This window comes from Mesoplodon densirostris, chromosome 2 (genome assembly GCF_025265405.1).
Source record: "Mesoplodon densirostris isolate mMesDen1 chromosome 2, mMesDen1 primary haplotype, whole genome shotgun sequence".
NCBI classification, from domain to species: Eukaryota; Metazoa; Chordata; class Mammalia; order Artiodactyla; family Ziphiidae; genus Mesoplodon; species Mesoplodon densirostris.
Genome location: NC_082662.1, coordinates 34,850,062 through 34,864,359, shown reverse-complemented (window position 1 = coordinate 34,864,359; position 14,298 = coordinate 34,850,062).

The window sequence follows — 14,298 nt, the reverse complement described above, 5'->3', positions numbered from 1 at the left end:
CCGAGAACTGACATGGGGTCTGACAACATTTGGAATGATTAATCAATAGGCCACTCTTTCCCCCACCCCCTCTCACCGAATGTCTTTATTTGTTCTCCAGGGGTCTTCCACCACCGCCACCACTCCCTTCCCCCAACCCCACCTGCCAGCCTCGCCTCAGCACTCAGGCTTTGGCTTGAGCCACTGCATTACACAATTCAGGGACTGCCACACATAGCCTGATCCACCATATGCTGTGGCATTGGGATCACAGAAAAATGTAGACGTGTGCTCTTGGCCTTTTACATTCAAAAGATACTCAGATTCTAAGTTCAGACCGAAAAAAATTGAATGCAGCTTGCATGGAGAGAGCTATCTGCGCCCACCCCCTAGATTGGATAAAAGACTCCAAAGGCTGGGAAGGGGGTGGTGAAAGGGACCAGAGAGGACAGGTCAGCAGGGAGGACCACCCACCGAGCCCTGACACTGGAGAGTGAGCTCTGGGCCCAGCGAAGGCCTGAGATACATGTCAATTCACCCATTCGTTCATTCATTTCACAAATGGACAGTGAGTGCCTTCTGCACTCTAGACACTGTTCTGGGCACAGTGGACAAGTGACAAGGGCCCTGGCCTTGGGCAGAGCGAGGCTGAGGATGTGAGAGTCACTCAGTGATGGCACTCAGACATTTACCCACCTATTGTCCAGGAGGAGTGAAGCCGTCTGTGCGCTGAGTCTTGTCTCAGCACCCCGACCATGTCATCCAATGGACACAGCCCCTTCCTGCCTGGCTTCTGAACCCCAGGACATTTGCGAGCCCCCTGGGTGAAGGTGGGCCCAAGACAAGCTGGGGACAATGGGGGAAGGGAGGAGAGGCCTGAGCTGTAGACTGCCCAGCAAGACAAGGTCATGCTGAAGCCACTGAGCTGCCCTTCCCTGCCCCTACAGTGTTTGCCAATTTCCCTTCTTCCTGCAGAAGGGAATCTGGGCTGCTGAAAACTCCAGAAACTCACCTTGGGCCTAAGTTCAAAACTCTCAAGCCACGGCTCCAAGTGGTCCAGTGTGAATCATGAGTCCATCACTGAGCCAATCAGCACTGCCCAGGAGGGGGGAATCTGTAAAGGATGGCAGCTCCCATTCCAAAAGCAGGGTGAGCACAGTGGGGAAATTGTTCCCTGAAGACAAAACCACCGATGTCCACCACACTGACCTTGGGCATGTGGAGATACATTGAGCCTCACTCTTCTGACCTGTAAAATGGATCTAATGAGAGCGCCAGCCTCACTGGGCTGTCTTGAGGATTAAAGGAGATCATTCAGATGAGAGTGCTTCTCACACAGCAGGTACTGCAGAAATGGGAGTCATTTCTCTGGCCTCAGTCACCCCCTCTCTAAAATGGGTGGGTGTCCAGGTTCATCTCCCCAGCCCCGATGCCCCAAGATCCCAGGGCCCCGAGCCTGCATGATAAGCGTGAGTGAGCACAGACCCTCCTCTCAGAGGTCAAGAGCCCCCCTTTATTCCTCAGGACTGGGAAAATCCTCCTGCTGCTCTTCCCCTCCCCCACTTCAGACTCTCCACCTCCTGTGACTCTCCCCAACCCTCTGAGTCCCTGCCTGGCAGGCGTCCTAGGGAAGAGCGCATGCAGGGCTGTGCAGGGCTGGGCCACCAGAGTGCAGATCCCAGTTCTGCCTGTCGCTTAAAGGCTGGGCGATCTTGGTCGGGTTCCTTAACCCCTCTGTGCCTCCTCCGTTTCCTTATCTGTAACAATGGACGTGCTAACAATAGGCACTGCCCCATGGGGTCGCTGTGTCTGTGGCCGGGCCGTGTAAGTGTCAGCTATCCGAGTTCTCTCGCTGCTGGCTCTCACTCCACCCAGCTGCGTTAGTAGCTTGGATGGTAGAGGGAGCTGAGCATTGGGGACAGAGCAGTGCCCCAGACTGACTGCCGCAGCCCCGGCCTCCTCAGCCTCCTCGAGTTCCCTGCCTGGTGGCGGCAGACACATCCACAGGCAATTTCAGTGTAGCATGACCAGGGCCACTCTCTCGGGAAGCCTGCCGGGGGGGCGTGGTTAGTGTGCACAAGAAGGGGCCTGACCCCAGGAGGGAGGCCAGGACCTGCTGCTGGGGCAGGGGACAACTGGAAGACAGTACAAGTGGGCTGGGTGAAGGGGTTTCAGGGTGGCGGTCCAAGCAGAGGGGCCAACAGTACAAGAAACTCAACCATGAGGGTGGGCCAGGAGACAGGTTGGCAGGGAGGACCCAGGGGGTGGCAGCTCCCACCAGACTGTGTGCCTGGGTGTGACTCTGTGTGATTGACTGGGGCCGTTATGTGTATGTGTGTGGCTGTGTGACCGACGGTGCGTTTGTGGGTTTGTTTCTGTGAGGGACTGTGTGTGAGGGTGTGAAATAGTGTGTTTAGAAGTGGGGTGGAGCTTGGCATGCCTGTTTGAGACACTTTAGGGTGTGACCACTGTGGGGGAAGTTGTATGCGTGTGATTGTGTGTCCATGGGTGTCCCTAAGCTGTAGCTATGTAGCTGCGCTGGCTGTGACCAGGAGTGTCTCTATGTGAGGTGTGTGTATGTATTGAATATATACATAGATGTTGCATGTGTGTGTCTGTGTGTGGGTAGTGTGTGTGTGTGTGTGTCTTTGTGTAGGTGTGTGTGTGTGTGAGTGTGTGTGTGTGTCTGTGTGAGACATATGTATACTGCTGTCTGTGGAGTCCAGGGCAATGAGAGCTGCTCCTCCCTCTTCCAGCCCTGCTGCAGAAGACACACACACACACACACACACACACACACACACACACTCACACACACACACACTCATGGGGCTGGGAGGGGTGGCTGCCCGTCGCTGCCACAGCCAGTCAGAACTTGCTAATTTGCATGTTAATGAAGCTCGGGAGCTTTCCAGCTCGAGACTGACAGGAGCCCCCGGCACCCCCCTACATCCTCCCCTGACGGGCCTGGGAGGGGGGAGTGGAGAGGGCTGAGAACCGGCAGAGGGAAGAAGAGGCGGAGGAGGCTCTGGGCTGAAGCTTCCTTTTCTCTCTCTCTCTCTCTCCTCCCCCACCCTGTGCAGGCCCCAGGCCCCTCCACGTGGCCGCCAGCCCCTTGGCCCCCTGCACTCTCCCTTCTGGCCCGGCTTAGGGAGAGGGGGCTGGGACAGAGCCCTGGGGCGCTGGCAGAGGCGGCTGCTCAGGGGCTCCCACGAGGTGAGGTGAGGCTGCCCTCCCCTGCCCCTCCAAGAAGCACCCAGCAAGCCACCTGGGGCAGGCGCCGTGGGATGCACATCTGAGTGCGGCTCGGAGCCAACACAGCCAGCAGGCCCTCCCTCCTGCCCCACACCGCCATCAGGCTTCAGTGTGGCAAAGGGGGTCCCCGTGAGCTCTTCGGCCTGAACCTCTAGAGAAAGGGCTCAGTCCGCGTGGGATCAGAGCTCCTGCCCAGAAAGGGAGAGAGGGGGACAGGGTTGGGGGCAGGGACGGGGACGAGGACTCTGGAGATAAGACGTGTAGGGAGACTGGGGTACAAGTGGAGGGTGACTTCCGCCCGGCCCCAACCGGGGGTGTGCTCCCAGGGAGGGAAGGCTGGGTGGCAGGTGGGAGGTCAGAGCCCTAGCAGCTTTGATCAACAGGTCAGTCCTGGTTGCACGGCTGTCTCCTGCTCAGTCCATCCCCTCTGCATCCTTGTCTGTCCCAGAGTCCTTCACCCCTCCCATCCCCCCACACCCCTCCTGCCCCCTCCCCTCCTTCCTTTCTTAATCAGCCACATCCCACAGGAGGCTGGGCTCTCTGGGGAGCCCTCAGCAGCAGGCTCCTAGAAACGCTGTCTGGTTTTGTCTCAGAGGTGTGTCCCCCGCCTTGGCAGACAGACGGTCTCTGGCTGGGGGTCCTGGCTGCTGCCTCCTCAGCTTGGCTCCCAGCGGGCAGTTCCTCCCCTCCTTTGCCTCCCCTTCTCTCCCATCACTCTCGGCCCTGGGTCTGGCCCGCTGCCCCCCCCCACCCCGTCTCTCCCTGAGCCTGGGTCTCCATCTCTCCCTCCTTCTCTTCCCTGAATGCTCAAATATTCATATTCTATCCCCGCCCCCTCTCTCTGCCTTGCCCTGTAGGTCCCTGGGCACCCACCCCTGCCCCTGCCCTGGCCCCCAGGTGTCCCTTCACCAGAGCTGGGAGGCAGAGAGGTGAGGCTGCCTGAGGCCCTGGGTCTCTGCAGGTGAGAGGGGAGCCGAGCAGTTGCTGGTGTTAATTGCAGGGAGGATGTCTGGCAGAAATAAGGTGGTTTTTCTGCTTCAGTGACGACTGTTACAATCAAATTGTCCACAGACAATTAGCGGAGTGGGAGAAATAAGAATTAGATTTCTAATTATTTTCCCAGTAAAAGCCGCCCTGGACCCGGTGGGTGAGGGGGAAGGGCTCCTCAATGGAGCCAACAGGCACTCTGGTGGGCCCTGCTCCCCTGGGCAGGGGGCGCCTCATAGGAGCTCCCAAGGCAGGAAGGAAGGGGCAAGACTTGCCCAGCCAGGGGCTGAAAAGGGCAGAGAATCTGGCCATGTGGGTCGCAGAACCAGCCTCCATGGGACTTGCTGGCCCTTCCCGTTTTTGAGCCTTAGTTTGCTCGTTCCAAAATGGGGGAATCATCATTCCCAAGTAGCAGAATTGTGGTGAAGAGTCAAGGAGGTGAGGTGGTGACAGCGCCTGGGAGACATCGGCACGGCCCCGGCTCACACACACGTGTGTGGGCGTGCAAGCTCACACACTCACCCCCATACGGGAAGCCTCTCCTTCCACCTCTTCTGCCTCCCTGCATGGCAAGGCCTGTGTCTGTGACACAGGAAGGGGGCTCTTAGGGAAAAGGGGACTGAACCCAAAGAGAGTCTCACGCAGCCAAATTCCTCTCCCTCCTCCACATCTCTCAGATGAGGCTACCGATGGTCCCTCCTGCCTGGGGTGAAGTGAGGGTTCAGTGACACTATGTAGGGGGTGAGCCTCAGGCCCGGCCCAGGGCACATGCTCAGTAAACACGGCTGATGGCGAAAGTACTATCCAAGGCAGCCAGACCAGGTCTGTGAGGCTGCACACAGGGCTCTGTTCTGGAGTGTTCTGGGCTCACCAGACCCAGCCTTCATCGCGGGCCCAGACGCTCAGAGAGACGGACAGAAGACCTAGCTGAGAAGGACCCACCAGCAGATAGGACAGTCCTGGGCTCCTGTCTGGGCTGTGCCCTTTCTAGCTAGTCAGACAGCGTCTACTTCCCCTCTCTGAACCTCAGTTTTCTCCTCTGTAAACTGGGAAGATTGCAGTGGCCTCCTCAAGGAGTTGCTTTGAGGCTGTGACAATAATTTGCTCCTGGAACGTGCTTTAGGGGAGGGAGGGGCTGGTGGCACAATCACCTAGACTCCCCCCGACGGCCTGCCACCTTTTCCGTGTCCTGCACACAGACTCGGGGAGCGAGGGTGGGAGCCTCTGGGCCACCCTCGGCCTTCAGGCCCTGCCCCCGCGTGCAGCTCAGCTCACTAACGTCCTCAGGGCCCAGGCCTGGTTGCAGCCAACACACCTGCACACAGAAGAGCCCATGCCCGTGCCACACCTGATGGCGCTCTCACTGTCACGTTTGTACATGCGTCGCACAGGCGTACAGGCACACACACACACACACCCTTCCCGGGGCAGCCAGAACGTCCCGGAGTGAACTGAGGGGAAACTCACGGCCGCACCCACCAGGGCTGTGCTGAGGCACGCAGCTGCAGCCCGGCTGCAGGATCTGGCATGGGTGAGGGGAGCTGCTGGGAGCCCCAGCTGGGAGTCAGGCAGGAGGGGTTCTCAGCTGCCTCTTGGGCTCCAGGCCACCTTCCCACTTCTGGGGCCAGCTGGCTGGGCTTGGCAGGGTGGAGGTCACCTGCCGGGAGGTGGCAAGAGCCTCGGCCTGTATTGCTCTCCCCCTCCCCCATTGCCCTTGATTCAGCAACAGTGACGTGACCCCGCCCGCCTTCCCCCACCTTTGGTGCCGTCTTCCCCCGCCTTTCCCATCTCTTCATCTCTGTCTCTCTGACTCCCTCTGTCCCTTGCTGGATCCCTGGATCTCAGTCTCTCTGGGCCTGGGTCTCCCCACCTACCCCGGTGCTGGGCTATGTAAATGTGGTATTTCCCGTCTCATCAGCAGGGCTGCCTGCCTGGCTCACATTTAATTTGATCCATGGCGGCGCCTCTGCGGAGCCACTCATCAAAGCAGGAAGACAATTAGGTGAATGTCAGGGTGGCCTAGGCCCCACGGGGCGACCAAGGCCTGGGGCTGGGGCCCTGAGGGGTGAGGGGCAGGGGCCTGGCTGCAACCTTCGTCTCCCTAGGGGCCTGTCCATACTTGGCCCAGCGTCTGTGGGGTGGCCAGCTGCCTGGGCGGCCCCAGTGAAGACCAGGCTCCCCTCTGCCCAGGACCTGGGGCACTGAGGGGCTGAGGGACATGGCTGGTGCCCCTGGACTTGCAGAACCCCTTCCCCACCCCCAGGCCACAGACGGCAAGGGGCCTGGGCATCCGTGTGACTACAGTCAGGTGGACTCCTGGGCTGGGCCCGAGTTGGGATCGGGAGAGCGTCCGAGCTCTGAGCTAGTTCAGGGTCCACTGGGAAAAGCATACATTCTTTGCACAGGCCCTGCCTGGCCCGCCCATGCCGGCCCGAGCCAGCAGTCCTCTCCTGAGCTTCAGCCTGGCCTTTTATCCTCCCCGTTCTGTCTCGCTTCCACTCCTTCTGTCTTTAGTTCTCTGGTTATCTTTATTTCTCTGGTCTCTCTCTTCTCTCTCTCTGCCTCTTTTCTCAGTCTCATCCCTTTATTCCCAAACTCTCCCTTTTCTGTGTCTTATACCCACCCCCACCCCCCCCGTCCCTCATCCTGTTCTCAGTCTCCTGGGACCTTCTAGCCTCAGCTACTTATCTATATAATTCCCCATCCCTGTCCATGGCTGACCCTGCCCCAAGGGGTCACCTAAGACTGACCTTCTAGGTAAATCCCAACACTTCCCCAGCCTTGGATTCCTCCCCACTGCCCTCCACCCCCTCTCCCCGGGGATCCCTGAGTCTCTGGCATCTCCCACCCTACTGGCTTCTTCCTTTTAGCTGTCAACACATTCAAGTCTCTCCCTTCTTAAAAACAATAATAATAATAAAATACGTTTTAAAGAAATACTCTCCTTGACAGCCCAACCTCTTCCACCACGGCCTTCTCTCTCCTTGCCCTCCAGGGAAGCTTCTGGGAGAGTTACCTACAGTTGCTTCTTGACCCACCCCAAGCTGGCTTCGGTACCCCTCATGCCCTAGAAACAGTCCTCACAAAGGTCACCAACAACTTTCTTGTCACTCAATCCCACGGCCACACCTCACTTGGATGCCAGGACGGCATCAGAACAACTGACCTCTCCTCTCTTCTTGACTCTCCCTAACTCCCAAGACACCCTCCTGGCTTTGCCTCCACCCCTTTGGCTTGTCCCTTCTTGGACTCCACCTCTGCCCTGGCCTCTCACGGCTGCTCTCCATAGCTGTTCCAGGTCCTCTTCTCTGTTAATCCTTCACATGACCCCCTAAGTAATTTAATCCATGCCTCACCACCCCCCCAAGCTTCAGTCACCACCTGTATCCACACCTCTGACCTTCTGCTCTAGCCTAGGTCTTTTTCCTGTGCTTGGGACCCAACTATCCACTGCCTCCTGGTCCCTCCCTGCATGTTCCATGGCTCTCTCAAACCCAGGGCGGCCCAAACCAAGCTTTTCCTCTGACCCTACACCCTGTTCCTCCTCTTGGTTTCCCCAGCTTGACGACTAGCACCTTCATCTCCCAGTTTTCCAAGTCAGAAACCTGGAGGGCAAGCCAGAGCCCCCTACCCCAACTACTTCCAAACAGGGGGTGATGATGGACAGCAGAGTCATCAAGTCTGCCTCCAAAACATTTCTCTTCTCTAAGGCCTTGAAAGTCCACCCTCACCTTCCCCATCCTCCCTAGGCAGACCTGCTCAAGCCAAGATGTTCTCATTATTCCCTTGCAGGCATCTTATGCTTCTCCACCCATAGGTGTTTACTACTCTTTATCCCCACATGGAATGCCTGCTTTCTCTTCTTTGCCTAACCCATGCCAATTCCATCTTGCCCCTCTTCTTGAAAGCCTAGCTCCAGCCCCCTGCAAGGAAGTCTCTCCTCTCTGCCCCAGCTGGCAGGATCTTCTCTCATCCTAAGCTCCTGGACCCTTCTTGTCTTGTCCACGCCTGGACACACAGCATCATCTCCACTCTTCCTCCTGCACACACGTACTTCTACATTTCCCAGGCTCCTTTATGGTAAGTGAGCCATGTGACTGCTCCTGGCCAATGAGCTGTGGACAAAGGTAAAATGGTCACTTCCTGGCCAAAGCATACAGGAGTTAGTGCACGACCTTCTAGCTGCTACAGCAACCAAGAAAGCCTCTTTTGAGATGATGGAGCCTCAAGATCAAAGCAGCATGGAAAGCTGACTCTCCCCGTGAAGGACAAGAGCCCTCAGATGCCTGGACCTGCAGCAGACTTTGCATAAGCAAAAAATAAACTTTTATTGCGTTCATCCACTGAGATTGAGGGGTTATTGGTTACCGCATCATACAGCCTCTCCTATCCAGACAAATACAGCCCTCTCTGAGTGTTATATCCCCATCTCTAGTCTGAGGATAACCTTCTGCTCCTCACAGGGTGGTTGTGAGGATTAAAGTATTGAAAGATCCACACTCCTGAGTTCCTGCTACAAGCCAGACTCAGTGTAAGTGCCAGACTATGAGATATCCTAGCTGGGCATGTGTTATGAACCAAATGTTTGTATCCCCCCCAAATTCATATGTTGAAGCCCTAATCCCCAATGCGATGGTGTTTGGAGGTGGGGGGCCTTTGGGAGGTAATTAGGTTTATATGAGATCATAAGGATGGAGCCCTCCATGATGGTATTAGTGCCCTCATGAGAAGAGGAAACATCAACCATTTGCAAGCCAGGAAGTGTTCTCACCAAGAACCAAACAAACCTGCAAACACCTTGATCTTGGACTTCCCAGACTCCAGATCTGTCAGAAATGTTTGTTGTTTGGGACACCCATTCTGTGGTATTTTGCTATAGCAGCCCAAGCAGACTATGACAGCAGAGCTCCATTTATCAGAGAGAAAAGAAGCTAGCTACATTCAGCTGCTCAGGTTGGATACCGAAAAATTCCGGGGGTGGGGCAGGGGCACTGACAATGTGGAAGTCACTCCCTGGAGCTGTGAACTGTAGTAACCCTGTCGTACTCCCAGTCCCAGTGCTGTTTTGAACCCGCTGATAAACATGGAGACTAATTTTGTTATTACAACAGGAAGAATTGGGGGTAGGGGGGCTTGAAAAGGGCACAGGAGAAACAGGAACAATGGTTATAATTTCATAATATTAATATAATAATAATAATGTCAGGAAAATTTCACAACATGCTACTACGTTCCAGGTACTGCTCCAAGCCCTTTACTTAACATTTATTCATTCATTTCTCACAACAACAGCCCTGTGAGATAAATATCACCCTACTGATGAGGAAATCAAGGTAGAGATAAGATAGGTAAATTACCCAAAATCATGTGGCTTATAAATAGCAAAGCTAAGATTTGAATCTGGGCATTTCGTTTTCAGAATTGCTCTTAACCCTTTTACTATATGGGTTCCTGGGATGAGGGCAGTGTGGGGTTCCTCAACCCCCTCCACTCTTTACATCTTCCATCCCTGCAACCCCCATCCCCTGCTACCTTGGCCTTGATGCAGAGCCCAGAACCACTTTGGCATCCAAAGGGCAGGGGATGTGAAATATCCAGAGGCCACCCCTTTGGCCTGGCATTGATAGTTCATGATGGGAGGGATGGAGGGGAGAATTCTCCAAACATGTTCAAGGGTGGCAGATGGGCATAAACAGGAGTTTGGGCAGGACCAACTCCAAGCCTGAATCCTTTGGGCATAATAATAAAATAATAAATGCAAATGTGACCTCCCATGTGCTCGTAGGTCCTTCAGTTCTGTGACACATCATGCCACAGACAGGAACTCATTTAATTCTTACATCAACCCATTTCACAGATGAAGAAACCAAGGGTCAGAGAAGCCAGTTGCCCAAAGTCATTCAGCCATTAGGTAGCAGCATCTGGCAGACCCCAGGGCTCAGGCACTGTCCACATCTCCAGCTACGCTCAGAAGTGCCAGCCCTCCTAAGAGAACCCCCCATGTCCCCAAGGGTACCTCCTACTGGGAACCAGGGTATCCAGGTCTCCTGCAGCCTGGCAGAGGTCTATCTGCCAGGGTGAGCCTCTGCCTCACCCGCCCACCCGTGCGCTAGGGACAGAAGGGGGACTTTATGTGCAATCTGCCTGACTCTCCAGAAAGCACTTAGGTTTACGATGTGCATGAGATTGATCGCCAGTTGGCGCAGCTCCCGCTTGCTCAGTGCCAGCCCAGCGCTGGCAGGAGGCTGCCCTCCCACCCCCCTTCTCAAGAAGCATCAAAGCCGCCTGCCAAGGCCCCTCGTGAGGGTCCTTCTCCACTAACAAGTGCCGAGTGGAGGGGGGAGCTCTGCCCAAAGGCCTTTCCACGACACATATACCCCCGCCCCATGGTAGTTAAATAGCTCCGGGTTTTATGCCAATTCCTGCCTCTTCTGCTTCCCCTCTAACGAGTTGATGCTTTCAAAGGCCCCACTAATTGGTGTTTGCACCTCACACACCATGATACTTTGGTAGTCACTTAGGACGTGGGTCCATCCATCACACCCACGGTACAGAAGGTTGCTCACCTCACTGCATCAGGGTGCCCAGCCTATGTGCTTTTGCTCCTGTGTGCACATGGGGGCGTGCCCATGTGCCTTGTTTCATACATGAAGGATGTGTCTGCACAGGCACACTTATGTGCACATGTGTGTATAAATGCCCCTTTGGAATATCTCTTGTGTATCTACGTGTTTGTATGTCAGTGCATGTGCACAGGCAAACACTATCATCTGTGCACATGGAAGTATGCGCTTGTGTGTGTGCAGTTCCCTGGGTGGGTGTGTTTGTGTGCATATGTGATAGAGCTTATGTGTGTTTAGGCATGCACTTATGTGCTTTGTGTGTGTGTGTGTGTGTGTGTGTGTGTGTGTGTGTGTGGACATCTGCTTACAGGCAGGCATGTTCATGTGAATTTTTGCAAGTCAACTAATAAGGTATATGTTCATGCCCAAGTGCATCTGTAGTTGTGTGGGCTTGTATGCCTAAGCACAGGGAAGGGTAGACATGTGCATTTGTGTCCATAGAGGTGGGATGCAGGGATGAGGGAATCTCTGGTTGGGGTATCTACATGGCATGCATGTACTTGGGCATTTGTATATGACATGTGGAGAAAAAGTGTAACACAGAAGTCAAGGGCTCACAGGCTTTGGGTTTGAGGCCTGGCTCTGCCATTTTCTAGCTGTGTGACTTTGGGATGATCAATGAACCTCTCTAATCACCAGTTTGCTCATCTGTACAATGGAGAGAATAAAAACATCTATCTCATATTGTTGTTATGAGGATCACATGAGATAATACACACAGAGGGCTAGTCCGATCTTCCCTGCCTGCTGGGAACACCCACAGTGTGTAGAGACCGCCCCCCACCAGCCTTGTCTGGCCTCAACATGGAGCTGGCTGCCCAGGAGAGACCCTGCAGGCACCTGGGGAGAGAAATGGCCAGGCCCAGACCACACAGTAACAGCTACAACCTCTGAGATCTTTGTCACATCCAAAGTGAGTTCACACTTTTATTACCTACCTTTGACAGGTGGGAAACTGAGGTGCAGGAGTAGGTAGGAGCTGGCGGCAGCGCAGGGACTTGCTGTCAGAAGACACAGCCTACAGCAGGGCTGTGGGAAGCCGAGACGTCCCTCATTTCCAAGGGAGAGGGGGCGGCTTCAAGAGGGTGGAGTAATGCACACCCTTGTGAACCCCATGCACCAATACACAAACCCGGAGCAGAGGGGTTTCCTTACCTGTCCCAGCCTGGGGAGCCTGCCTCAGGGGAGCATCCCTGTTGGGGACTCAGGCGGAGTACGGCAACCCCCAAGGTGCCCAGCCCTGTCCCTTCTGTAAACACAGCTCTAGTGGATCCATAACACTTACTCACCAAGACACTGAGGCCCAGAGAGCAGAAGGAGTTTGCTCAAGCTCATAGGACAGAAAAGAACTAGAGCAGTAGCCCCCAGGAGGCAGGCCCTGATTCTCACCCCTTGCTCTCTTCATTCACCATGCAGCCTCAACTGGCACTGACCAGGCTGGTGACTCATGGGGTGGGACAGAGACCTCCCCACGGGGAGGTCATAGGGCCTTCAAACCCATCTGGCGGTCAGCCCAAGAGTCCACTGTGTCCCCATTTGGGGGGACATGGCCTCTAGACCTGGGCTCCTGCAACCACTATGTGTTACTTTTTTTTTCCCACATATTTTGCAGGGTGATATTTTATGTTACTTTTTAAATTTAACAAACATGAAAACTTAAAAAACAATCACAACCAGTAGCAGCAGCAGCACCGCACCCTTGCCAGTTGACATTGCCACTGTCGTTAATACCGCCATCCCCCAGAGTCGTCACCACCTCCAGCATCAGTCTGACTGTGCCCCCCACCACCAATTCCCACCCCTTAGGCTGTCGTTACCCCCAGCCCTTCATTAATGACTCGGAATTGGTCTTCTGCCACCCTTTGCATTTCATTTCTCCTCCCACTCCCAGGCTCATTCCAGGCTCACTTGAACTGAAGCCCTCCCCAGATCTGCATCCCTTCCTGCTCCCCTGAGCCCCTGGCCTCGCCTGTCCTGCAGAAACTGCGGGCTGGGCTTTGGCCCTGAAGTCCTCACTGGGGGCTGGCAGCCAACAAGGGAGCCAGGAGGGGCAGGAGTGCCGAGCGCCCCCTTCCCCAGGGCTGGTGCCCCACCCATCCAGCCGGCGGCCTGTCTGCCTTCCTGAGCTCATTAACTGCAGGTCACCATTCAGCAGGAAAGACAAGGCGTGGGTTCTGCGGGCGTTCATTAGCCGTGAGAGGAACAGTGTGTGTGAAATTAGCAGTCACCTGAGGACCTCGATAATTTCATAATTAGGAGGCCTAATGGCTCCAGCTCTGGAAGCCAAATGACTTAACCCCTTGCCTGCTGGGCGCCTAACCCCCAGCCCAAGCCTGCAGTCCCCTCCCTGTGACCCAATCGTGTTCATTTCTGCCACCCCCTTCCCAGCACGAGGGTTGGCACAGAGGGGGTGTGAAAGCAAAGTTTATGGAGAAAATGAATGAATGAACAAAAGGGTATCTGAATGGGGAAAGAGCTTCAGCCCCTGCTGCAGATGATCAGGGGAGGAATGACTCTCTATCTGCAGGAGTAGGTGTGTGGCTGTGTGCGTGCCTGTGTGTGTGTGCGCGTGCGCGTGCATGTGCACACATGCAGGCATAAGGGCACACAGACGTGTGGATCTGTGCTGTCTGCTTCTAAGAACCTTGTGTGTGTGTGCACACTCACATCTATGATATTCATTCTGCTGCCTCCTGTGCTCTGTGGGTGCTCCGTGATGGGGCCCCACGTGCCTTCCTTGAAGCCAGCCTCCCCTGGTACCATCTAAATAACGGCAACCCCATAATTTCTACATGGGGCATTTGGTGGGAAAAGCAGGCCTAGGGAGCTGCCCTGAACCTGCATTTGCATAGCCAGTACACTATTTTAATTTAGACTGAATGTTCCGTTTGGGGGTCTGGTGTTAATAAGGATGGGGGGCACTAAAGTCACACCCTGTAGTATGTGGAGCTGATCCTGACAGCCTCCGAAGACCCCCAGCCTCTCTCAGCCTGCTCCCCTTCCTCCCAACCTTGCCCTGGTCCCGAAGAGGTGGAGGCTGAGGTGGAAGATGGGGTGCACTGGGGTCCGGGTTGGACCAGTCTGGGCACAACTGATTTTGAGGCTCTGGTGACCCTGCCTCCCTCCCCAAATTGTTGAGCAATGGTTGGGGAAGAGGTGAATGTGGTGAGAGGGGAGGGGAATGAAGAAAGGGAGAAGAGGAGATGTGAGAAGAACAAGAAAGGGATGGAGAACAGGAGGGTGAGAGAGAAGAAAAGAGGAGAGAGAAGATGGGAGGGGAGGGGCGAGGAGGAGAGGCAAGGAGGCTGAGAGCATTATCAGCACTTAAAAAGCGAGCAGCTCGGTTCTTCTTTGGCACAAATAATGGCTTTTTATGAATAAATCATGTGTCAGACGCCTCCCAGGGAGTGGGCATGGAGGGGGGCGCGTCTGCTGGGCTCCAAGTCTGGCAGGG